Source organism: Balaenoptera acutorostrata, chromosome 13 (assembly GCF_949987535.1).
Source record: "Balaenoptera acutorostrata chromosome 13, mBalAcu1.1, whole genome shotgun sequence".
NCBI lineage: Eukaryota > Metazoa > Chordata > Mammalia > Artiodactyla > Balaenopteridae > Balaenoptera > Balaenoptera acutorostrata.
The window spans coordinates 26,392,884-26,419,661 of NC_080076.1; the positions used below are offsets into that span (position 1 = coordinate 26,392,884).

Here is a 26,778-nt window from a genome sequence, read left to right on the forward strand (position 1 = left end):
CTCATTTTCCAAGGAGAAGTGGCAGTGAGAGCTTGGGGTCCATTTATGAGCCTGGTGTCCAGGACATGAAGATGCTCCGTGATGCAGGGAGTGGACCTAAGGAGAGGACACCAGGCAGAACCCTTGGGTGGGAATGTAGGGTGGAAAAAGAAGGCATCCTTCAGATGAACTCTTACTTTGCAAGACACTGTCCTATGAGAAAACAGCTCTCTGAAGCCTTTGACTCAGTGAGGTCTTTCCTATGTAGTCTGGCTGCTCTGGGCCATTATTATACTCTACGGCAATAATCATCACCATGATAACAACAACACTACATTGGTTCAGTCTCTTAACTGGGAAATAAATAAGACAGCTGATCTAGTGTGAGCTCCAACTCCAGTGTCTCTACCGCATCATCACTTAATAATGATTATAGAGCCCCCCCTGGGCAAACAGCGCCCTGCCCAGCACTTGAGATATTAAATCCACCTAGAAGCAGGGTATAATAATGCTGACCCCACAGGGATGTTCCAAGAATTAATTCTTGCGGACTCTCCATTCCACTCTTCTCCGACACATTCAGTCTTAGGAACCCAAGAGTTGGTGACGTTTATACCATGAATTAAGACATTCTGCCGTTGCCCCTGGAACTCTTCGTTACAATCCTGAGTCGATCAATGGCAGAGAGGAATACTATTTATTAGTCAAGTGGATGCTATTGGATTTTTAGTTTAAGTGGCTTTTAATTCAGTGTTTTACTTGCTGTGCTTCATTTTGCCCTTTGCTCATACGAATTTGCCCGTTAACGCCTGGTGTGAGGTCACACTGCTGCTTCCATCATGATTTTGTTTTTCTGGAGAACGGTTTTCAGCTGGGAAGAAGGCAAGATTCTCAGAGTGGGCAGAGAGGTCAGACCTCCAGGCCTAGAACAGACTTCTCTGCTATTTGCTGGGAGCAAGTGGGCAATCAGGGAGGGGGTGAGTGAGTCAAAACTGCCTTCCAGATAAGGGCCTACAGTTAACTTGGCCTTCACTGGTGTTTCTTGCTTTGGTTTTACCAGCTTGAAAACTTTACTGCCATTCTTCCACTCAGAGATGAGTCACAGAGATAGTAAGTGGGAGGCATGCAGCATCTCTCAGACCAGGAGGAGGCTCAGACAGGCTCAGGGTCTGGCTTGACCATCTTCTGCTGGATATGCAGTGGTAGCTGATAATGGCCACTCCTTGTTGCAGCGCACGTTGTTTTTAACAGTTTTATTGAGATATAATTGAAACAAAATAAATTGCACATGTCTAAGTGTACAATTTGATAAGTCTTGAGCTATACACCTGTGACATCAGCATCATAGCAAAGTTTCCTCATGTCCCTTTGTAATCAGACCCTCCACTCCTTCCTGTTCCCAGGGAGCAGGGGATGCTCTGTGATAGATTTGCTTTCTGTCACTACACATTATTTGCATTTTCTAGAATTTTTATATAAATAGAATCATAGCGTATATACTCTTTTTTTCTGGTTTCTTTCACTCAATGCAATTATTTTGAGATTAACCCATGTTGTGGCATGTACCAATAGTTTATTCTTTTTTATTGCTGAATAGTATTGCATTGTATGGACATATTACAGTTGTTTATTTATCTGATGCACATTTGGGTTGTTTCCAGTTCTTGGCTATTATAAATAAAGTTGTTATGAACATTCACGTATGAATCTTTGTATAAGCAGATGCTTTCATTTCTCTTGGAGAGAGAGAATAGAATGACTGGATTACAGAGGTAGGTATATCTTTAACTTTTAAAGAAACTGTCCAAGTGGTTTTCCAAAGTGGTTGTACCATTTTCCACTACTTTCAGGAGTGTCTGAGAGTTCTAGTCATCCCACATCCTCCAAAACACTTGGCATGCTCAAATTTTTAAATTTTAGTCATTCTAATTGTTGTATTGTGGCATCTCATTGTGGGTTTAATTTGTATTTCCCTTTTAAGTGGTGATGTTGATCATCTTTTCATCTGCTTATTTGACATTCGTACATCTTTTTGATGCAGTGTCTGTTCAAATTTTTTGCCTGTTTTGGAGGAGCTAGGTTATTTCCTTATTACTGAGTTTTGGGAGTTTTTTATTCCAGATACAAAATCTTTGTCAGCTACACAATTTGAAAATATTTCTCCCAGTCTGCAGCTTGTCTCTTCATTCTCTTAACAATGCCTTACAAAGATCAGACATTTCAAATTTTGGTAAAGTCCAAGTTTTCAATTTTTTCTTTTCTGGATAATGCCTTTGGTGTCATATCTAAGACACCTTTGCCTAACTCAAGGTTACAAAGATTTTCTCCTATGTTTTTGTCTAGAAATTTTACAGTCTTACATTTAGGACAGTGAAACATTTTGAGTTAATTTTTGAGTTAAATTTTGTGTATAGTGTAAGGTGTATATCAAAGTTCATATTTTTTGCATATGAATATCTAATTGTTCCAGCATAATTTGTTGACAAGACTATCCTTTCCCTACTTAATTACCTTTGCACTTTTGTCAAAACTCAGTCGTTCACATATGCATAGGCTATTTTTAGACTCTCTATTTTATTCCATTGATCAACTTACCTGTCTTTGTACCAATACCAAACTGTCTTGATTACTGTATCTTTCTAAGTCTTGAAATCAGGTAGTGTCAATTCTCCAACTTTGTTCTTTTTCAAAATTATTTTGGCTATTCTAGGTCTTTTGCATTTTCATATAAACTTTAGAATAAGTGTGTCAATCACCTGCTGTCATATTGATTGGGATTGCATTGAATCTATACATCAATTTGGTGAGAATTGACATATTAATAGTCTTCCAACCCATGAACATGGTATATTTCTCCATTTATTTAGAGTTTTAATTTCTGTAAGCAATGTTTTGTAGTTCTTAGTGTATGGATTTTACACATCTATTGTCATATTTATTCTGAAGCATGTCATATGTTTTGATGCTATTATAAGTAGTGTTAGTTTTTAATTTCACTTCCAATTATTTGAAATACAACTTTATAAAGGGAGAATGTAGAAATACAATTATATTAGTATATAGAAATACCACAGATATTTATATGTCCATCTTGCATTTTATAAACTTGTTTAACTTTCTAACGGGTTCTAGTAGCTTTTTTGTAGATTCCATTGGATTTTCTACATAGACAGTCATGTTGTCTGTGAATAAAGACAATTTTTCTTCTTCCATTCCAATCTGGATGTTTTAAATTTCTTTTTCTTATTGAACTTGCTAAAGAAGAGTGTTGAATAGGAATTGTGAAAGTGGACACCCTTGACTGGTTTCTGATCCTAGGGGGAAAACATTCGGTTGCTCACCACTAAGTATAATGTTAGCTGTAGGTTTGTTTGTTTATTTTGTATATGTCCTTTAGTAGGTTGAGGAAATTCCCTTCTAGTCCAAGTTTGCTGATAGTTTTTATTGCTTTTTAATCAGGAACAAGTGGTGGGGTTTTGTCCAGTGCTTTTTCTGTTTCTATTCAGATGATCGTATGGTTTTTCTTTTCTAGTTTGTTAATATGATGACTTACATTGATTTTTGAATGTTAAACCAACCTTGTAATCATGAGATAAATATCACTTGGTCATGAAGTATTATCTTTTTAATATATTGTTGAATTCTATTTGCTGAAATTTTGTTAACAGTTTCTGTATCTTGTTGATGTGGGGTATTGGTCTGTACTTTTAGTGTCTTTGTCTGGTTTTGGTATCAGGATCATGCTGCCTCATACAATGAGTTGGGAAATATTCCCTTCTCTTCAGTTTTCTGTAAGAGTTTGTGTAGAATTAGTATAATTTATTTTTTAAATGTTTTGTAAAATTCACCAGTGAAGCCATCTGGGACTAGAACTTTCTTTATGGACAGGTTTTTTTTTTTTTTTTTTAAAGTTCTAGCGCAGGGCTTGGTGTATAACACTTGCTCAGTAAGTATTTTTTATTTTTAATTTTATTTATTTATTTATTTATTTATCTATTAATGGCTGTGTTGGGTCTTCGTTTCTGTGCGAGGGCTTTCTCCAGTTGTGGCAAGCGGGGGCCACTCTTCATCGCGGTGTGCGGGCCTCTCACCATCGCGGCCTCTCTTGCTGTGGAGCACAGGCTCCAGACGCACAGGCTCAGCAATTGTGGCTCACAGGCCCAGCCGCTCCGCAGCATGCGGGATCTTCCCAGACCAGGGCTCGAACCTGTGTCCCCTGCATTGGCAGGCAGATTCTCAACCGCTGCGCCACCAGGGAAGCCCCAGGTTTTTAACTTTAAATTTATTTACCTTAATAGATATATTGGCTATCAAGGTTATCTCTTTCTTCTTTAGATTTTGCATTAAGTACTTTTTTTTTAAATTGAAGTATAGTTGATTTACAATGTTGTGTTAGTTTCAGGTGTATAGCTGCTTCAAGTTTTTTGAAGGTCTGTTATTAAGTGCACAATCATCTGGGATTGTTGTGTCTCCTCCTGATAAACTGACTTCTTTATCATGATGAAATAACCTTGTTTAGTAATATTTTGGTTTTGAAATGTACTTGTCTGACATTAATATAGCTACTCTAGCTTTCTTCTGATTAGTATTAGCATGGTATATCTTTTTTTGATCTTTTTATTTTCATCTATTTATTTATTTATATTTAAAGTGGGTTTGTATAGGCAGCATATAGCTGAATCTTTTTTAGCCACTCTAGTAATCTCTGCCTTTTAATTAGAGTGTTTAGACCAGTTATGTTTAATGCGATTATTGATGATTAGGTTTAAATCCGTCATTATATTTGTTTTCTACTCATCCCATCTCTTCTTTATTTCATTTTACCTGCTTTCCTTTGGATTACTTTTTATGATTTTCTTTTACCTCCTTTGGTAACTTATTATATGTAACCCTTTGCTTTGTTACTTTAATGGTTGCTATCAAGTTGATAAAATAAATCTTTAACATCATAGTCTACCTTCAAATGTTATTTTACCACTTCACATATAATACACAAACCTTACAACAATACATTTCCACTTCTCTCCTCCTGGCCTTTATGCTAATGTTGTCATACATTTTACTTTTATATATGTTTTATAACATACTACATTGCTATTTTTTGTATAAATACTCAATTATCTTTTAAAATACAGCTATAAATTCAGTGACCTTTTCCAATACTATCATTTCTTTGTGTGAGTTCATATTTCCATCTGGTATCATTTTTGTTCTGCTTGAAGAATGTCCCTAAACATTTCTTAAAGTGTAGGTCTGCTGATTATGACTTTTTTCAGCTTTTGTATGTCTGAATTAGTCTTTATTTCACCTGTGCTTTTGAAAAATATTTTCACTGTGTAGAAAATTCTAGGTTGACACTTTTTCTTTCAGTGTTTAAACACATTGCCCCACTGTCTTTTTGCCTGCATTATTTCTTATGAGAAATTTGCTATAAACCTTATATTTGTTGCTCTGAATATAATGTGTCTTTCCTCTCTAGCTGCTTTTAAGATTTCCTCTTCATATTGGTTCTGAACAATCTGAATATGATGTGTCTCAGCATACTTCATATTTCTTGTCTTTCAGGTTTGTTGAGCTTCTTGGACCTGTGAATTTGTAGTTTTGTTTTGTTAAACCCAAGTTTAGTGATTTTCTGGCTATTTTTTTTTTCAAATACTTCATCTTCCCTTTGGAGACTCCAATTATACATATATTAGGCTATTTGAAGTTACCCCATAGAGCACTGATGCTCTTTTCATTTTTTTTTTTCATTTTTCCTCTATGTGTTTCTTTTTAGATAGCTTCTATTGCTATCTATTCAAGTTCCCTTGGGTTTTTTTGTTTGTTTGATTTTTGTTTAGCAAGGTCTAATCTGCTATCCTAACTAGTATATTTTTCATCTTAGATACTGTAGTTTTCATCTCCAGAAGTTTGATTTTGGTCTTTTTTTATATTTTAACTTTTTGAACATGTGGAATACAGTTATAATAACTGTTTTGCTATTTCCTTTGCTATTTCCACTGTCCTTTGCTATTTCTAACTTCTATATTAGTTTTGGTCAGTTTTGATTGATTGATTGATTTTTCCTCCACATTATGGGTCATATTTTCTTGCTTCTTTTCATACCTGGTAATTTTTGATTAGATATTATGACTCATTATGATTATGAGTTTTATCTTGTTGTGCACTGGATATTTTTGTATTCCTTCAAATATTCTTGAGCTTTGTCCTGGGACTTAATTAAGTTATTGGGAATAGTTTGATCCTATTGGACCTTACTTTTAAGATTTGTTAGGTGACCAAATCTGTATATAGTCTAGGGCTGATTATCTCCCCTTATAATGTTAAAACCTTTCTGAGTACTCTAACCAGTGCCCTGTAAATCATGAGGTTTTCCAATCTGGCCAATAGGAATAACACTATTCTTGCTCCAGTGAGTGTCAGATACTGTTACCTCTAATCCTTCTGGGTGGTTCTTCCCCTGGCTTTGGATGTTTTCCTCACATATGTGCACTGATCAGCACTCTGATGACTACTTGAGGGGAACTCTCTGTAGATCTCTGGGTTGTTTTTTTTTTTTCCTCTCTGTGCAACTCTCTTCTCTCTGGTACTCAAGCCTATGAGCTTTAACTGCCTTGGTCTCCCTGGACTCTCAGCTCTGTCTCCTCAGCTCAGGGAGAACACCAAGCTCTGCCTCAGTTCCACCCTCCTGCTCTGTGGCCTGGATACTCTCTCAAGTTTGTAACGGGGGCAGTTGTATGATTCACATAATTTTTTTCTAATCTCTCAGCTATCATTGCCCTTTGTTGCTTGGTGCCCCGTGTCTTAAAGCTATTGTTTCATGTATTTTGTCCAGTATTTTGGTTGTTTTAAGCAGGAGGGCAAATCTGGTCCCTGCTTCTCCATCTTGGCTGGAAGCAGAAGGCTTCCCTTGGCTTTGATTACTTTTGAAAACATTTTTACATTTAGCTTATTTTGTCCTGTCTCTACCCTTGTCATGTGAGGGATTTTTTAATTCTCACTTTATGGAAGAGGAAACTTAAGACTGGAGAGAAAAACTGACTTTCCCAACATTACACAGAGAGTCAGTGGCAAGAGAGGGAAATAAAATGTTCTGAGGTCCAAATGTACCTGACATTGTATTACACTTTCATACAAGTTGTCCCAATTCATGACACCTCTACCGTGCATTGTTAGCACATAGTCTGATGAGGAAATGGAAGCTCAGGAAGGTGAAGAGACTTTCCCCAAGCCACACAGCTTAAAATAAGTTTTGCATCTATTATTGAACCCAGAGTTGGTAGTGCTTTATAATACAGTGGCCCCATTCTTCTATATAATAAGTGCTTGTTTCATTTGTTTTTAAAGGTTTATTTGTTTTTTCATTAGTTTATTATCTTAACAAACGTTTATTGGCTATCTTTTATGTCTCAGTCACAATGTTAAATTCTGGATAAAAATATAGGTAAAAACAAGCATGGTCGTCCCTGCCTCCCAGGGTCCTAACTATAGTATGAAAATTAGAAAAGGATACAAATAAATGCTATTAACTATTTTATTTAATAGGTTTGTTACTTTTTTTTCAGACACTTTACTTTGGAGTATGTATCAAGGTTTTAGTTCAAGCAGGTCACAAGGAAAGAGGCTTGAGCAAGCCAATTCTAGATTGTCCCACAGAAAACTTTTATAGGGAAGCAGAATGATTAGGTTATCACTGTTAGACTGGATACAAGAAAAAAGGATTGTTTCCAGATCATTAGGTTCTGACTGACAACTGAGTGGGTGGGTAACTGGCTTCCCAGAAGAGGTCTTAATCTCATTAAAGTTTATCAGAAAATTGCTTAAGCATTTTATCAACACTAATTTTTTCCCAGAAGGAGGTTGGGAATTACATCATGCAAAAAAAGTCTGTCCCATACCAGGTTTGGGACCGTGTTTCTTTATTAAGAATGTGTACAGAATAGAGTGGAGGAGAGGAGGGATGGGTGAATTCCATTTAGGGGCAACAGCACATTGTGTGAGTGTTTATTATACGGCAGGCACTGTTATTTTGCTTGGCAGATATTAACTCATTTAATTCTTATTTTTCCCAGCTTACAGAGGAGGAAAGTGAGGCACAGAGTTTAAGTAACTTGATCAAGTTCTCACAACTGGGATGTGGGGGAAAAAAAACGTCAGGAAGGTATCACAGAGAAGGCTGGGGAATCTGTTCTCCAGGTGGGTAATGGGGAGGAAAGCATTCTAGGCTGACCGGACCTCCACCCTGTTCTGTGCCATCAAGCCACGCTTGTTGTCAGAGGTGCAGAGGGTCTGAGCTCATGGGTTTACTTGCCCCCCAGGCATGATGGAAATCCACTTGGGCTTTTGCCTTCTGTTTAGAGGGTGGCTGACTCAAGTCCCAGCTGTGTTTTCAGACCATGTGTTCTGGTTTGGGTGGAGTGGAGACCTCCCTCCACTTAGAAGCTCTCAGATGTATAAGCAAAGCTTCCGGCCAAGGCAAAAACACCTTAGCCCATCCGGCCATCAACAGGCAGCATGAGTGGTTATGAGGGCCATTTTCGATCTAGGCTGAGTGTTCTGTTTTGTTTATTTGTTTGACATGTTTCTGCATCTTTGCCGTTAAGTGCCACGACAGAGGGAGTGTTGAAAGTTGTGGTAAGAGAGATCCTACTATTGTATTGTAAATACAAGTAAAGATAGTAAAGTTTTACACGAACATAGACAAATTGCTAGTTTGTGCAGGGTTGTTCCAGGCATAGCAAGAGGCTTTCAGAATCTAACTTGTTAGAAATTACAGGAACTTCTGGGTGGAAATTTAAAGAGAGCATTTAAAAAATAGTATTTCTTATAACTCACTATAAAATTCCACTAACCTCAATCCAACTACTATATTATTTTTACATAATATCTTCTGAATGTACATACATGCTGGGCGTTTTGTCCATGGTACATACCTACTATTTTGTATTCTGCTTGTTTTCAGTGACCAGTGGATCATAAACATTTTTCATGTTTCTGCAGAATTATCATTTTAATGGTCACATAATATTCCATTGTGCTGAGGTACTGTAATTTATTAAACCATTCTCCTTAATGTTGGCCATTTATGTTTTCAGTTTGCAGATTTTATAGATAACACTGCAGTGAACACCTTCTTGCAAATAGCTTTTTGCAGCTGTTGAATGTCCATAGGAATAATTCCTAATAGAGGAATTCCTGGTAGAGGACGCAGACATCTCTATGGCTCTTTCTCTATTTTGCTGAATTGCTTTCCAAAAATATGGTTTAACACAGTCTCATCACACTGGAATTCATCTAAGAGTTTCATCGCAACTTCAATAGCAGTTAGCAAAAGCATTTTTTGTTTGTGTGGCTAATTTGACGGATAAACTGGTATCCCAATTTGCTTTAATTTACATTCTTTGTCTACTAATGAAGATTACTATTTCTCCATTGTTTGTTTATTGAACTATCTGTGAATTATGTGTTCATTTATCTATTATGGTTTTGGTGTTTTTCTTATAATGGGCTTTTTATAGATTAGAAGTATTAATTATTTTTGCCTTGTCAATTCAAATATTTACCCCAGTTTGTTGTCTTCTTTTTAACTTTAGTTTTCATTTTAGAGAAGCTTTAATATTATTAGGTATGGGAATTGTCAATCTCTTCATCTGTGAGTACTTTTTATTTTTCCAAGGAAGAGAAAGTAATTCCTCTTTGGATCTTTTGAGTATTTTATATGCCTTTCATTTAATCATTTATTCGGTACAGAATTATCTAGTGCCTTTCATGGGCCATATATTTTTCTAGGCTCCAAGGATACAATGAATTATAATATAATTCATTATATTCTAGTGAAAAGAGAAACAATAAGCAAATATATAACTAATATGTCAGGTAGCAATAAATCTTATAAAGAAAGTGAAGAAAGACAAGGGAAAGATTTAGTGCTCAGGAAAGGCCACTCACAGTGATATTTAAGATGGAAAGAACACTCTCAATAGGTATCATTTGAGCAGAGACCTGAATAAGTGACAGTGGGAACAGCAAGTGCAAAGGCCCTGAGATGAGGGACATACATAGCATATTGAGGAAACAGGGAAACCCTGTGTTTGGAGTGGAGCAAACACGGGAGAAAATGAGGAAAAATGAGGTTGTCACCAGATGATATGGGACTCTTGTAGGGGCACTGGATTCAATCTGAGTGAGATAGGAAGCCACTCAAGTTGAGAGAGCATGATAGAGACATAATCTGACTTACAGCTTAATAGGATCACTAGGTATTTTTATATTTGAATCAATTTGGCTGATTTAATTTTCTAGGTATATAATCACATCATATACAAGCAATATTTTTCTCTCTTCCTTTTCAGTAGTTATTTCCCTTACTCTGTCTTTATCGCTTATATTTTTGACAAGAACTTTCAAGACAATGTTAAAGAATTATATTTTTTATTAATGATTTCGGTAACAGTAATATAGCAGGCATCGTTATATGGTCTGGGATTTGGAGGAATTAATTATAATTTAGTTTAAATATAGATGCTCTGTGTTATTAACAGAAATTTTTTTATTCTTGTCCTGAAAGTTTTATGAGAAACAATGGTTGAATACTATAAAATATCTTTTAACTATGCATGAAAATTACAGGATGCATTTCCTATTTAGCGTCTTGATAGGATGTAACATATTGATAGAGCCCTTCATATGAAGCAATTCTTGCCTGCAGCTCTAGAGTAACCCTACTCATCATGGTGTAATTTTGGTGTATTGAGTGTATTGCTATTCTTTTAAGACTGTCCTATCTGTGCTCATAGTCAGTTCTCCCTGTCATCCTTCATCTCAGACTCAGTCCTGGCCTTGACCATGGTTGAGGGTGGTCCTGAGGCAGAAATGGCAAGGCAGAGTCCAGGGGGGTAGAGGCACCTGATGATGATGCTTTCGATGCACACCCTCAAGCAAGACATGGTGTCCCATCCTTCCTTTTTTATTATTATTATTTTCTTTTACACAGCAGGTTCTTATTAGTCATCAATTTTATACACATCAGTGTATACATCTCAATCCCAATCGCCCAATTCAGCACACCACCATCCCCACCCCCCCGGCGTTTTCCCCCTTTGGTGTCCATACATTTGTTCTCTACATCTGTGTCTCAACTTCTGCCCTGCAAACCGGTTCATCTGTACCATTTTTCTAGGTTCCACATACACGCGTTAATATACGATATTTGTTTTTCTGTTTCTGACTCACTTCACTCTGTATGACAGTCTCTAGATCCATCCACGTATCAACAAATGACCCAATTTCGTTCCTTTTTATGGCTGAGTAATATTCCATGGTATATATATACCACATCTTCTTTATCCATTCGTCTGTCAATGGGCATTTAGGTTGCTTCCATGACCTGGCTATTGTAAATAGTGCTGCAATGAACTTTCGGGTGCATGTGCCTTTTTGAATTGTGGTTTTCTCTGGGTATATGCCCAGTAGTGGGATTGCTGGATCATATGGTAATTCTATTTTTAGTTTTTTAAGGAACCTCCATACCGTTCTCCATAGTGGCTGTATCAATTTACATTCCCACCAACAGAGCAAGAGGGTTCCCTTTTCGCCACACCCTCTCCAGCATTTGTTGTTTGTAGATTTTCTGATGAAGCCCATTCTAACTGGTGTGAGGTGATACCTCATTGTAGTTTTGATTTGCATTTCTCTAATAATTAGTGATGTTGAGCAGCTTTTCATGTGCTTCTTGGCCGTCTGCATGTCTTCTTTGGAGAAATGTCTATTTAGGTCTTCTGCCCATTTTTGGATTGGGTTGTTTATTTTTTTAATATCGAGGTGCATGAGCTGTTTATATATTTTGGAGATTAATCCTTTGTCCGCTGATTCGTTTGCAAATATTTTCTCCCATTCTGAGGGTTGTCTTTTCGTCTTGTTTATGGTTTCCTTTGCTGTGCAAAACCTTTTACGTTTCATTAGGTCCCATTTGTTTGTTTTTGTTTTTATTTCCATTACTCTAGGAGGTGGATCAAAAAAGATCTTGCTGTGATTAATGTCAAAGAGTGTTCTTCCTATGTTTTCCTCTAAGAGTTTTATAGTGTCCGGTCTTACATTTAGGTCTCTAATCCATTTTGAGTTTATTTTTGTGTATGGTGTTAGGGAGTGCTCTAATTTCATTCTTTTACACGTAGTTGTCCAGTTTTCCCAGCACCACTTATTGAAGAGACTGTCTTTTCTCCATTGTATATCTGTGCCTCCTTTGTCATAGATTAGTTGACCATAGGTGCGTGGGTTTATCTCTGAGCTTTCTATCTTGTTCCATTGATCTATGTTTCTGTTTTTGTGCCAGTACCATATTGTCTTGATTACTGTAGCTTTGTAGTATAGTCTGAAGTCAGGGAGTCTGATTCCTCCAGCTCCGTTTTTTTCCCTCAAGACTGCTTTGGCTATTTGGGGTCTTTTGTGTCTCCATACAAATTTTAAGATTATTTTTTCTAGTTCTGTAAAAAATGCCATTGGTAATTTGATAGGGATTGCATTGAATCTGTAGATTGCTTTGGGTAGTATACACATTTTCACAATATTGATTCTTCTAATCCAAGAACATGGTATATCTCTCCATCTGTTGGTATCATCTTTAATTTCTTTCATCAGTGTCTTATAGTTTTCTGCATACAGGTCTTTTTTCTCCCTAGGTAGGTTTATTCCTAGGTATTTTATTCTTTTTGTTGCAATGGTAAATGGGAGTGTTTCCTTAATTTCTCTTCCAGATTTTTCATCATTAGTGTATAGGAATGCAAGAGATTTCTGTGCATTAATTTTGTATCCTACAACTTTACCAAATTCAATGATTAGCTCTAGTAGTTTTCTGCTGGCATTTTTAAGATTCTCTATGTATAGTATCATGTCATCTGCCATCGGTGACAGTTTTACTTCTTCTTTTCTGATTTGGATTCCTTTTATTTCTTTTTCTTCTCTGATTGCCATGGCTAGGGCTTCCAAAACTATGTTGAATAATAGTGGTGAGAGTGGACATCATTGTCTCGTTCCTGATCTTAGAGGAAATGCTTTCAGTTTTTCACCATTGAGAATGATGTTTGCTGTGGGTTTGTTGTATATGGCCTTGATTATGTTGAGGTAGGTTCCCTCTATGCCCACTTTCTGGAGAGCTTTTATCATAAATGGGTGTTGAATTTTGTCAAAAGCTTTTTCGGCATCTATTGAGATGATCATATGGTTTTTCTTCTTCAATTTGTTAATATGGTGTATCACATTGATTGATTTGCGTATATTGAAGAATCCTTGCATTCCTATATCCTTGCATACACTTGATCATGGTGTATGATCCTTTTAATGTGTTGTTGGATTCTGTTTGCTAGTATTTTGTTGAGGATTTTTGCATCTATATTCATCAGTGATATTGGCCTGTAATTTTCTTTTTTTGTAGTATCTTTGTCTGGTTTTGGTATCAGGGTGATGGTGGCCTCATAGAATGAGTTTGGGAGTGTTCCTTCCTCTGCAATTTTTTGGAAGAGTTTGAGAAGGATGGGTGTTAGCTCTTCTCTAAATGTTTGATAGAATTCACCTGTGAAGCCATCTGGTCCTGGGCTTTTGTTTGTTGGAAGATTTTGAATCACAGTTTCAATTTCATTAATTGGGATTGGTTTGTTCATATTTTCTATTTCTTCCTGGTTCAGCCACAGACGGTTATACCTTTCTAAGAATTTGTCCATTTCTTCCAGGTTGTCCATTTTATTGGCATAAAGTTGCTTACAGTAGTCTCTTATAATGCTTTGTATTTCTGTGGTGTCTGTTGTAACTTCTCCTTTTTCATTTCTAATTTTATTGATTTGAGTCCTCTCCCTCTTTTTCTTGATGAGTCTGGCTAATGGTTTGTTAATTTTGTTTATCTTCTCAAACAACCAGCTTTTAGTTTTATTGATCTTTGCTATTGTTTTCTTTGTTTCTATTTCATTTATTTCTGCTCTGATCTTTATGATTTCTTTCCTTCTGCTAACTTTGGGTTTTGTGTGTTCTTCTTTCTCTAGTTCCTTTAGGTGTAAGGTTAGATTTTTTTATTTAAGATATTTCATGTTTCTTGAGGTAGACTTGTATAGCTGTAAACTTCCCTCTTGAACTGCTTTTGCTGCATCCCATAGGTTTTGGATCATCGTGTTTTCATTGTCATTTGTCTCTAGGTATTTTTTGATTTCCTCTTTGATTTCTTCACTGATCTCTTGGTTATTTAGTAACGTATTGTTTAGCCTCCATGTGTTTGTGCTTTTTACGTTTTTTCCCCAGTAATTCATTTCTAATCTCATAGCGTTGTGGTCAGAAAAGATGCTGGATATGGTTTCAGTTTTCTTAAATTTACTGAGTCTTGATTTGTGACCCAAGATGTGATCTATCCTGGAGAATGTTCCGTGCGCACTTGAGAAGAAAGTTTAATCTGCTGTTTTTGGATGGAATGTCCTATAAATATCAATTAAATCTATCTGGTCTATTGTGTCATTTAAAGCTTCTATTTCCTTATTTATTTTCATTTTGGATGATCTGTCCATTGCTGTAAGTGAGGTGTTAAAGTCTCCCACTATTATCGTGTAACTGTCGATTTCCTCTTTTATAGCTGTTAGCAGTTGCCTTATGTATTGAGGTGCTCCTATGTTGGGTGCATATGTATTTATAATTGTTATATCTTCTTCTTGGATTGATCCCTGGATCATTATGTAGTGTCCTTCCTTGTCTCTTGTAACATTCTTTATTTTAAAGTCTATTTTATCTGATATGAGTATAGGAAGTACAGCTTTCTTTTGATTTCCATTTTCATGGAATATCTTTTTCCCTTCCCTCACTTTCAATCTGTATGTTTCCCTAGGTCTGAAGTGGGTCTCTTGTAGACAGCATATATATGGGTCTTGTTTTTATATCCATTCAGCAAACCTGTGTCTTTTGGTTGGAGTATTTAATCCATTCACGTTTAAGGTAATTATTGATATGTATGTTCCTATGACCATTTTCTTAATTGTTTTGAGTTTGTTTTTGTAGGTCCTTTTCTTCTCTTCTGTTTCCCACTTAGAGAAGTTCCTTTAGCGTTTTTTGTAGAGCTGGTTTGGTGGTGCTGAATTCTCTTAGCTTCTGCTTGTCTGTAAAGCTTTTGATTTCTCCATCAAATCTGAATGAGATCCTTGCCAGGTAGAGTAATCTTGGTTGTAGGTTCTTCCCTTTCATCACTTTAAGTATATCATGCCACTCCCTTCTGGCTTGTAGAGTTTCTGCTGAGAAATCAGCTGTTAACCTTAGGGGAGTTCCCTTGTATGTTATTTGTCGTTTTTCCCTTGCTGCTTTCAATAATTTTTCTTTGTCTTTAATTTTTGCCCATTTGAATAATATGTGTCTCAGCGTGTTTCTCCTTGGGTTTATCCTTTATGGGACTCTCTGTGCTTCCTGGACTTGGGTGGCTATTTCCTTTCCCATGTTAGGGAAGTTTTCAACTATAATCTCTTCAAATATTTTCTCTGGTCCTTTCTCTCTCTCTTCTCCTTCTGGGACCCCTATAATGCGAATGCTGTTGCGTTTAATGTTGTCCCAGAGGTCTCTTAGGTTGTCTTCATTTCTTTTCATTCTTTTTTCTTTAGTCTGTTCCACAGCAGTGAATTCCACCATCCTGTCTTCCAGGTCACTTATCCGTTCTTCTGCCTCAGTTATTCTGCTATTGATTCCTTCTAGTGTAGTTTTCATTTCAGTTATTGTATTGTTCATCTCTGTTTGTTTGTTCTTTAATTCTTCTAGGTCTTTGTTAAACATTTCTTGCATCTTCTTGATCTTTGCCTCCATTCTTTTTCCGAGGTCCTGGATCATCTTCACTATCATTATTCTGAATTCTTTTTCTGGAAGGTTGCCTATCTCCACTTCATTTAGTTGTTTTTCTGGGGTTTTATCTTGTTCCTTCATCTGGTACATAGCCCTCTGCCTTTTCATCTTGTCTATCTTTCTGTGAATATGGTTTTTGTTCCACAGGCTGCAGGATTGTAGTTCTTCTTGCTTCTGCTGTCTGCCCTCTGGTGGATGAGGCTATCTAAGAGGTTTCCCCATCCTTCCTTTTAATTTTAATTTTATTTTTCGATTTTATCAAACTATGTATGTCCATAGTTTAAAAGAATCAACTAGTTCAATAAGACTTATTACCAAAAACAGCAGTCCTCTCCCCAGGCTACCCCATTTTCCAGACACAACCACTTTTTCTTTTTTTGCTGTATTTGTTTTTAAATTTTAATTTACCTATCTCTAAGTAATATGCCTATACCACTACTTTTTCATTTTTTCATTTTAAACATTATTATTTATTGACTTTCTACCATGGAAGATGACGATGTAGTTCCCTCTACCCTAGATCAACACCAGAAACACATATTTACCTTACCCCCAACCTTAACTCATAATTGTGGTTAGATATACTGTTTACATTATCGTGATGATGTATGCTGGTTACACCTGAGCTATGTAATATATTATATAATTCCTTTCTGGCACAACTTTTTGTTTTCTCTGGAGATAATAATTGTCTTTAGTTTTGTTTATATGTTTTTCTGGTTAGTTTGCTGTGTATTTATCATTAATTCAGCCCCAAATTTTCCCTTAGTTGGATAAATACCTTTTCAGTACTTCAAGAAAAAAAAAAAAGCAATCTCTCAATTTCATCTCTTGTAGAAATCTCTGTGCAAACTTTTGATCTGTTCCATTCATGCCTGGTTGCTCTCCAGTGCACAGCTATCAGTCTGGGATCCTCATGCACCATCATTTTAAGGAGTCCCTTACCCTCTACTGTTTGAAATCCTGTTTCCTGTATCTAATATCTTCTCCTTTCTCAGTTTGCTCCCTTGTTTTGGTGGAACACTTCCTCTAGTAGCTTCATGAGAAACGGTGCTTGAGATACTTCCTTCCTGTGTTCTTCCATCCTTTTTTACTTAAAATTTTCTTACTTTTAAACATAATAAATCACATGGAAAAATTAATAAAATTTGTAGATACAGTTTAACACATATTTATAAAGCAAACACCCAAGTAACCACCATCCATGTCAAGAACCTCTAGGAACTCCTTTCCTCCCCTGAAAGGTAACTATTAGCCTTATTTTCATAGTAAGAATTTTCTTGGTTTTCTTTGACCAACTATGTTTTCATCCTAATCATTTAGATTTGCCTGGTTTTGAATTAAATAAAATGGAATCATTATATGAATATAGATGCAAAAATTCTCAACAAAATATTAGCAAACCGAATCCAACAGCACATAAGAAAGTTCATATGCTGCTAGCAAGTTGGATTCATCCCAGGGTCACAAGGATGGTTCAACATACACAAATCAATCAATGTGATACAACACATCAACAAAAGAAAAGATAAAAACCACATGATTGTCTCAATAGATGCAGAAAAAGCATTTGGTAAAATTCAACATCCATTCATGATAAGAACAGTTACCAAAGTGGGTACAGAGGGAACATTTCTCAACATAATAAAAGCTATTTATAACAAACCCACAGCCAACGTAATACTCAATGATAAAAAGCTGAAAGCCTTCCCACTAAAATCTGGAGCAAGACAAGGATGCCCACTCTCACCACTTCTATTCAACATAGTATTGGAAGTCCTAGCCATAGCAATCAGACAAGAAAAAGTAATAAAATGCATCCAAATTGGAAGAAAAGAGGTAAAATTGTCATTATGTACAGATGATATGGTACTATATATAGAAAAACCTGAAAACTCCACACAAAAACTACTAGAACTGATAAACTAATTCAGCAAGGTGGCAGGATACAAGATTAACATACAGAAATCCGTTTCTTTTCTTTATACTAACAATGAAATATCAGAAAGGGAAAGTAAAAAATAAGATCTCTTTTAAAATTGCATCTCAAAAAAAGACAAAAGTACAAGGAAAAACGAATAAATTCACCTTTACAAGTGGGAAATTTAAACACACTTCTCTCAATAGTTGATCAATAAAATAGACCAAAAACTTAATAACCTAATGGAAGACCTGAAAAAGTTAAGCAAGATGCTTAATGTAGTGGCCATATGCAGAACCCTGTGCCCAACATTTGAGAATACATATCCTTCTCAAGCACACATGAGTAATTCTCCAAACCAATCTTGTATGAGGTCACAAAGCAAGGCTCAGTTCATCATAAAAAAGCAAAATCTGGAAAGAGTGCATGAAGTACTACTACTATCTCTATTTTAGCAGGTAAATAAACATACATACACATCTATATGCTTATGTAGGCTTAAAATATTTCTGGAAGACTAAACAAAAAACTTAACAGGCATTTTTTTTGTTTCTTTGTTTTTGTTTTTGTCTTTTTTTTTTTTTCCTGAGGAAGAGGACTGGGGATTAGGATTGGATGGAGACCTAATTTTCATCATATATATGTGTATTTTTCAATTTTTCTAACTTCAGTGTGTCTTTGTTATTAGAATCATAAATTGAAAATATATTTAGGCAACTGTAAAAGATAGTTTTAAGACAATGAGTTATTACAAAACAATTTGCTGCCATATACAGTAAACTGCTGTAAGCTAAAGGAAAGACCATTCTGCTGTAGCCTAGTGGAGTTGCACGAGGCTCCAGGAAGAAGGGGTTTTTACTGGATCTTGAGATTTAGGTAACATTCAAATTGGGAGAGGGAGGTAGGACACTCTAAGTTCTTAAACCTCTGGAAGCAATTCCACTGAGACTCATGTATTGTGATCAATGACCCTGGAAATTGACACATAGGAGGGACCCTCACTGGCACAGATCGCTATTAGAAGCAGTAGAGTGGAGATAATGGCCAAGGTGGATGGAGCTAACCCAATGATCCACAAAGGAGAGGCAAACCCCAGGTGGGAGTTCCGAGGTGGCAAGGTTGGGATCTCATAAATGGACTTCTGTACCTTCTCGGCCCACAAGCAGCCTCCCTCCTCCCTGCAGTTACTGAGATAATTGAGCTAACAATTCCCTTTATCAAAGAAGCACAGATGAACATCAACTTCTCCCAGAAACCATGAAGACTCTTTTGAAAATGACACCCAGACTTTGATTTTCTTTTAACAACTTTATTGGAGTATAATTGCTTCACAATGGTGTGTTAGTTTCTGCTTTATAACAAAGTGAATCAGCTATACATATACACATATCCCCATATCTCCTCCCTCTTGCATCTCCCTCCTATCCTCACTATCCCTCCCCTCTAGGTGGACACAAAGCACCAAGCTGATCTCCCTGTGCTACCTGGCTGCTTCCCACTAGCTATCTATTTTACATTTGGTAGTGTACATATGTCCATGCCACTCTCTCACTTCATCCCAGCTTACCCTTCCCACTCCCCGTGTCCTCAAGTCCATTCTCTACATCTGCGTCTTTATTCCTGTCCTGCCCCTAGGTTCTTCAGAACCTTTTTTTTTTAGATTCCATATATATGTGTTAGCATACGGGATTTGCTTTTCTCTTTCTGACATACTTCAGTCTGTATGACAGACTCTAGGTCCATCCACCTCAGTAAAGGTAACTCAATTTTGTTCCTTTTTATAGCTGGGTAATATTCCATTGTATATACGTGCCACATCTTCTTTGTCCGTTCTTCTGTGGATGGACACTTAGGTTGCTTCCATGTCCTGCCTATTGTAAATAGAGCTGCAATGAACATTGTGGTACAGGACTCTTTTGAATTATGGTTTTCTCAGGGTATATGCCCAGTAGTGGGATTGCTGGGTCGTATGGTAGTTCTATTTTTAGTTTTTTAAGGAACCTCCATACTGTTCTCCATAGTGGCTGTATCAATTTACATTCCCACCAACAGTGCAAGAGGGTTCCCTTTTCTCCACACCCTCTCCAGCATTTATTGTTTGTAGATTTTTTGATGATGGCCATTCTGACTGGTATGAGGTGATAGCTCATTGTAGTTTTGATTTGCATTTCTCTAATGATTAGTGATGTTGAGCATCCTTTCAAGTGTTTGTTGGCAATCTGTATATCTTTGGAGAAATGTCTATCTAGGTCTTCTGCCCATTTTTGGATTGGGTTGTTTGTTTTTTTGATATTGAGCTCCATGAGCTGCGTGTAGATTTTGGAGATTAATCCTTTGTCAGTTGCTTCATTTGCAAATATTTTCTCCTATTCTGAGGGTTGTCTTTTTGTCTTGTTTATGTTTTCCTTTGCTGTGCAAAAGCTTTTAAGTTTCATTAGGTCCCATTTGTTTATTTTTGGTTTTATTTCCATTTCTCTAGGAGGTGGGTCAAAAAGGATCTTGCTGTGATTTATGTCATAGAGTGTTCTGCCTATGTTTTGCTCTAAGAGTTTGATAGTGTCTGGCCTTACGTTTAGGTCTTTGATCCATTTTGAGTTTATTTTTGTGTATGGTGTTAGGACGTGTTCTAATTTCTTTCTTTTTCATGTAGCTGTCCAGTTTTCCCAGCACCACTTATTGAAGAGGCTGTCTTTTCTCCATTGTATATTATTGCCTCCTTTATCAAAAATAAGATGACCATATGTGCATGGGTTTATCTCTGGGCTTTCTATCCTGTTCCATTGATCTATATTTCTGTTTTTGTGCCAGTACCATACTGTCTTGATTACTGTAGCTTTGTAGTATAGTCTGAAGTCCAGGAGACTGATTCCTCCAGCTCAGTTTTTCTTTCTCAAGATTGCTTTGACTATTCGGGGTCTTTTGTGTTTCCATACAAATTATGGATTTTTTTGTTCTAGTTCTGTGAAAAATGCCATTGGTAGTTTGATAGGGATTGCATTGAATCTGTAGATTGCTTTGGGTAGTATAGTCATTTTCATAATGTTGATTCTTCCAATCCAAGAATATGGAATATCTCTCCATCTGTTTGTATCATCTTTAATTTCTTTCATCAGTGTCTTACAGTTTTCTACATACAGGTCTTTTGTCCCCTTAGGTAGGTTTATTCCTAGGTATTTTATTCTTTTTGTTGCAATGGTAAATGGGCGTGTTTCCTTGATTTCTCTTTCAGATTTTTCATCATTAGTGTGTAAGAATGCAAGAGATTTCTGTGCATTAATTTTATATCTTGCTACTTTACCAAATTCATTGATTAGCTCTAGTAGTTTTCTGGTAGCATCTTTAGGATTCTCTATGTATAGTATCATGTCATCTGCAAACAGTGACAGCTGTACTTCTTCTTTTCCGATTTGGATTCCTTTTATTTATTTTTCTTCTCGGATTGCTGTGGCTAAAACTTCCAAAACTATGTTGAATAATAGTGGTGAGAGTGGGCAGCCTTGTCTTGTTCCTGATCTTAGAGAAAGTGCTTTCAGTTTTTCACCATTGAGAACGATGTTGGCTGTGGGTTTGTCATATATGGCCTTTATTATGTTGAGGTAAGTTCCCTCTTTGCCTACTTTCTGGAGGGTTTTTATCATAAATGGGTGTTGAATTTTGTCAAAAGCTTTTTCTGCATCTATTGAGATGATCATATGGTTTTTCTCCTTCAGTTTGTTACTATGGTTTATCACACTGATTGATTTGCGTATATTGAAGAATGCTTGCCCTCCTGGGATAAACCCCATGTGATCATGGTGTATGATCCTTTTAATGTGCCGTTGGATTCTGTTTGCTAGTATTTTGTTGAGGATTTTTGCATCTATGTTCATCAGTGATATTGGCCTGTAGTTTTCTTTCTTTGTGACATCTTTGTCTGGTTTTGGTATCAGGGTGATGGTGGCCTTGTAGAATGAGTTTGGGAGTGTTCCTCCCTCTGCTATATTTTGGAAGAGTTTGAGAAGGATAGGTGTTAGGTCTTCTCTAAATGTTTGATAGAATTCCCTGTGAAGCCATCTGGTCCTGGGCTTTTGTTTTTTGGAAGATTTTTAATCACAGTTTCAATTTCAGTGCTTGTGATTGGTCTGTTCATGTTTTCTATTTCTTCCTGGTTCAGTTTTGGAAGATTGTGCTCTTCTAAGAATTTGTCCATTTCTTCCAAGTTGTCCATTTTATTGGCATATAGTTGCTTTTAGTAATCTCTCATGATTCTTTGTATTTCTGCAGTGTCAGTTGTTACTTCTCATTTTTCATTTCTAATCCTACTGATTTGAGCCAGACCTTGATTTTCAAAGCTGCTATCCATTTGGTTGTGTTGTGCCTAGGCTTCTGAGTACAGATAAGTGTTTCACAGGTGTCCTTAACTACTAGGAAGTACTGTGGAAAGCAGGTGGCATCCAACCCAGCTAGGACAGGGTGGTAATACAGGTGGTGAAATTGCGCTGGCTGTTTCCAGTGCACTGGGCTTCCCATTAGAATATCCATGGGGATTGGAGAAGGGCAGTCTTGTCTTTGTTATTGGAGCTTCCAGCCTGGCATTCAGAGCCCCTCACAATCTGTTTTCCTTTCCTATTCAACGTCCCACTCCCCCCACCTCAAGACCTATACTCTTATCTCACCTTTTTGCCCACATGCCTTGGTTGTGTTCATTATTGTGCCATTGTTTATACTCCCCATTCCCAACACACTCAGCTAGGGTGGGGAGTGGTGGAAGTGTACAAATATGATACAGCATTTACCTGCTCTCAATTAATTTTACATATTTACTGGGGTACTGGGATAAGACTTGAGAGATACATGCATGTGAAACTGATAAGAATCATAACTGGTTTATGATTGGGAGGAAGCATGGTAGAATGGAAAGTCCCACTGAATTAAGTAGGAGACAGGAAACCTGAATTTTAATTTCGGTTCAGTCACTGACTTACTGTGTGTTTCTAATGAGGGCTGCAAAACTAATTGCCCCAAAATTTCATGGCTTAAATCAACAAGCCATTTTATTTTATCTCATGATTTTGTGGTTCAGGAGCTTGGATGGAACTCAGTTGGATGATTTTTCTGCTCCATGTGACATTGACTGAGGTCATATGTTGGTACTTGACTGGCAGATGGGCTGGTCTATGTAGCATCCAAGATGGTTTCACTCATATGTATGGCATCTAGAAGTTTGAAATCAAGGTGTCAGCAGGTGTATGCTCCCTCTGAAGGCCCTAGGGAAGGATCCTTCTTTTTATTTTTTAGGCCACGCCATGTGGCAGGCAGGATCTTAGTTCCCCAGCCAGGAATCAAACCCGTGCCCCCTGCATTGGGGGCACGGAGTCTTAACCACTGAACCGCCATGGCAGTCCCAGGAAGGATCCTTCTTTGCTTCTAGCTTCTGGTGGTTCCCAGCAATCTTTGGCGTTCCTTGGTTTGTGGATCACTCTAGTCTCTGCCTCCATGTTCACATGGCCCTCTCCCCTGGGTACCTGTGTCTCTGTGTCCAGATTTCCCTTTTCTTATAAGGATGCTGGTCATACTGGGTTTAGGGGCTACCCTGATCCAGTATGACCTCAACTTAACTTGATTACGACTGTTTCGACCCTATTTCCAAATAAGGTCACATTCACAGGTTTCAGGTAGACATGAATTTTGGGGGGACACTATTCAATAGTGGCTGCAAGGTTGGGCTCTGCGCCTGCATGTGATCTCTCTGGCAGGGCATCTCGGGGGACCCATGCTCCCTACGTACTGGCTCTGAGCTCAGGAGGCTGTCCCAAGAGACCCACAAGGAAGCCTCAAGGCTTCTTATGATCCATCCTTGGTAGTCACAGAATGCCATTTGATCACATTCCATTGGCCAAGCGAGTCACAAGGCCAGCTTATATTCAAGGGAAGGGGATTAGACCCCACCTCTTGACAAAAGAAACGTCAGAGTTTTAAGCCACACCATGTGATCTTTATGGAAGCCACTGTTCCATGTACCATGGTAGGCATTTTTACACTTTTTACCTCACTTCATTCTCCTGATCATCCTGAGTCAGGTTTTGCTCACTCTGCATGTGGGAAAACCAAAGCTTGAGAGATTATCTCTCTGTAACTTGTTCAGAGCCACACAGCTAGTGAACTGTGGAGCTGGGATTTGAACCCATGGCTGTCTTGTTCTAAAGCATCCTCCAGGACACCACCATGGAAAGAGAAGAGAGCCAGCTCCTTGTTGGTACTAGAAACCTTGAGATGGCATGAACATGAGGCTCCTGCGCCCATGCCATCATGGGCATTGTGTCAGGGATTGTGGTAACCACAGCAGCAATAAGCTTTCCGTGGGCCCAACTCCCCCACCCCCAGGGGCATGGCTTGACTGCTCCTGAGACAGGAAGTGGGCAGGGCACAACCTTTAAAAGAATGACATAGCTGTTGAGGACACAACATAAACTGGTTAGAATCAACTAGGTCCCAGATGGCCGAACGAGTCAACTTCCACTAGACCTTGAGCCTCAATATACAATCATTGTAATACATCAGCAAGCTAAATGATACACCCACCAGCGCCATGACAGTTCCAAGGCTGACCATAAAAGGTCAAAAAGTGGGCGGTGGCCCAATTCCTGGAAATCCCTGCCCCTCTCCAAGATAGTTGGAATAATCCTCCCACTCATTAGCCTATGAAATTACCCAGCCCATTAAAAAACTAACCACCCCATATTTCAGGGCCGCTCTCACTTTCTGAGATGGACCGCATTCTGTCTACGGAATGTGTATCCCTCTAAATAAACCTGCTTTCACTTTACTATGGCTCGCTCTTGAATTCTTTCCTGTGCGAAGCCAAGAAACCCACACTTGGCAGCCCATCCCAGGGACTTGCCTGAGACCTGGGATGTGACCATCCTCTCACGCCCCACTTTTCCCTGCAACACTACGACCTTTTTCCCCCCTTCTAGGGGCCCCAGGGATTCATTGATGTGGCTGTTGGCATCACTAGCTGTGCCCACCTGTGCAGGGAAACTGGCTGCTATCTCCAGGGGAGAAGTTTGGACCATGAGTCTCCTCCAATTGGGCCTCCTGCATGTCAGGGCCCTCTGGCTACACTTCCTGTAGCCGCCTTCCTTAACTCTTTGTCTTTGCCCTGAGTTCAGATGAGGTCACTCCATGGGCGGGGCCCGTAAGGGTGGCACACCCTAGTGTGGCCGGGGTGAGGGCTCCATGCTACTGGCCTCGGGCTGGCCTCTGGCGGGGACCCACTGGCGGCTTGCGTCTCGGTGCTGCATGTGGTGATATCCCCACCTCCCCCCACGCCCATCCGCTCACTGGTCTGGCAGGTTCACTTCAATTCCCTTCAACAAACATGTGGTGAGTACCAATCATGGCCAAAACTTTGTCCCTACCCACAGAAGCAGCACATCTGCCATGGCTCTGGGGAACTAGAAAGAGCCTTCAAGCATCATTTTAGTTCATTGGCTTCATTTTAAGGGGAAACTGAGGACCAGAGAGGGGAAGGAACACACAAGAGATTTAATTGGAGACCTGGAGAGCCATGGTTTAAGTTCAGCCATCTTTCTATTCAGTCCAGGGTTGCTTCCCAAACCTTTTGGTTCCCCCTCGATGCGGCTTCTGGCTGGGTTGGGGCAGACATCGCAGGAGCACTTGTACCATGAGTCAGCTGAGGGTCCTTGTGTGGTGAGGGGGAGGGAGGGGCGGAAGCTTCCAAGCCTTCTTCAGGGGAGAGTTGTTTGATGAGCCTGTAAGAAGGAATGTTGATTCCTCCACTGAGTTTCTCTTTATTGCTAATCTGCACAAAGAAATGTTAATGATTTTAATTATGGGGTTGGGTTAATACATCATGTAAATGATTTTATTTAGAAAATGCAAACTAATTCCCTTTGCAGAAAGACTCTATCTGTGGACCCTCCCACCTGCTTGCCTGGCTGGGTGGAGGGAGGGGGGAGGGTGGGCCCCAGCCAGGCAGCCGGGCAGGCAACCCGCAGGACACACGCCCCACCACGTGGAGGCCCAGAGCGAAGGCTGGCTCGACTGGGCCAGCCCTCAGCGCCCGCACCAGTTCTCTTCCCCAGGCTGAAGGCCTGTGAGGGAGACGGACAGCCTCCGGGGGCAGAACGCCACCGCCCGCCACCCCCAGTCTTCCCCCATTCCTTCCTGTGGACTTTTAGACACTTCCCGCCAACAGAGCTGATTATTCCTCAATTTGTTCCAACCTGAAAATAAAGACAGATAAAGTGAAAATATTCCGGGAACAATGCCAAGCCAAAGGCATTAAATTATTAAGCGATCTCTATCTGAGTAATGGATTTATGCCCTTTAACAACTTTAAAAGAAATATAATGTTTTTCAATACCCTCTTTTAGGGAACTTCTTATAAATGAACTGTCCATTTTATTAGTATTAAAGGAAATGCGGATTGAATCAGAGCTTCTAGGGCGGGTGATTATCTGCAGATTTCTCCTTAGAGCTGGGGAAATTAACAACACGGACTAATCCACGCTTTTTTTTTTTTTAAGGGCACTTTACACGACACTGTACAGTAAATTGGAAAATGTATAACTATCCATCAAAGTAAATCTTGGGAATAAAATAATTAGAAACCACACAAGCATAGCCAGGGAAGATTGGAGCTAAAATTAGACTTTGTGTGGCTGTTTCTGGATGTCACCAGAGTGGGTGCTGGTGTCAATGGGGCAGGAGGGGTGGGTGAGCAGGAAGAAAGTCGGAGTCGGGGCGAGCTGCCCAGGTGGACAACAGAGGCTCGGGGGCATTTTGGGGGGGTGGGCAGGTTGGAGGGGGTTGAACAGAGTTTCGACTATCATCTGGCAGCTGCCTCATCCTCTGCCCCCTTCCCCTGACCCTGGCTGTCTTCACCTCCAGCCTGGCACAGCTCTTCTGTGCTGCTGTTTCCAGATGGTCTGAAGCTCTGTGGTTGCCACTGCAGAGCCAGATGGATTCCTTTTGAGGGAGGTGGGGGATAAAGGAAGGGGGAAGAAATATCCTTGTTGTTA

The 26,778-nt window shown here is 38.7% G+C and overlaps 1 protein-coding gene across 7 annotated transcripts in view; it reads left to right on the forward strand.

The window, feature by feature from the left end:
• ZBTB7C (zinc finger and BTB domain containing 7C) overlaps positions 1-26,778 on the forward strand; it is a 376,550-nt gene that overhangs the window by 162,787 nt on the left and 186,985 nt on the right. Inside the window, exon 1 of one of the 7 annotated variants that reach the window (XM_057527135.1) lies at positions 25,041-25,117. The exons of the other annotated variants lie outside the window; for them this stretch is intronic. The gene's annotated coding sequence lies outside the window, so the exon portion shown is untranslated. Of the gene's footprint in view, positions 1-25,040; positions 25,118-26,778 lie in introns of those variants that run through there. 7 annotated transcript variants of the gene reach the window in all.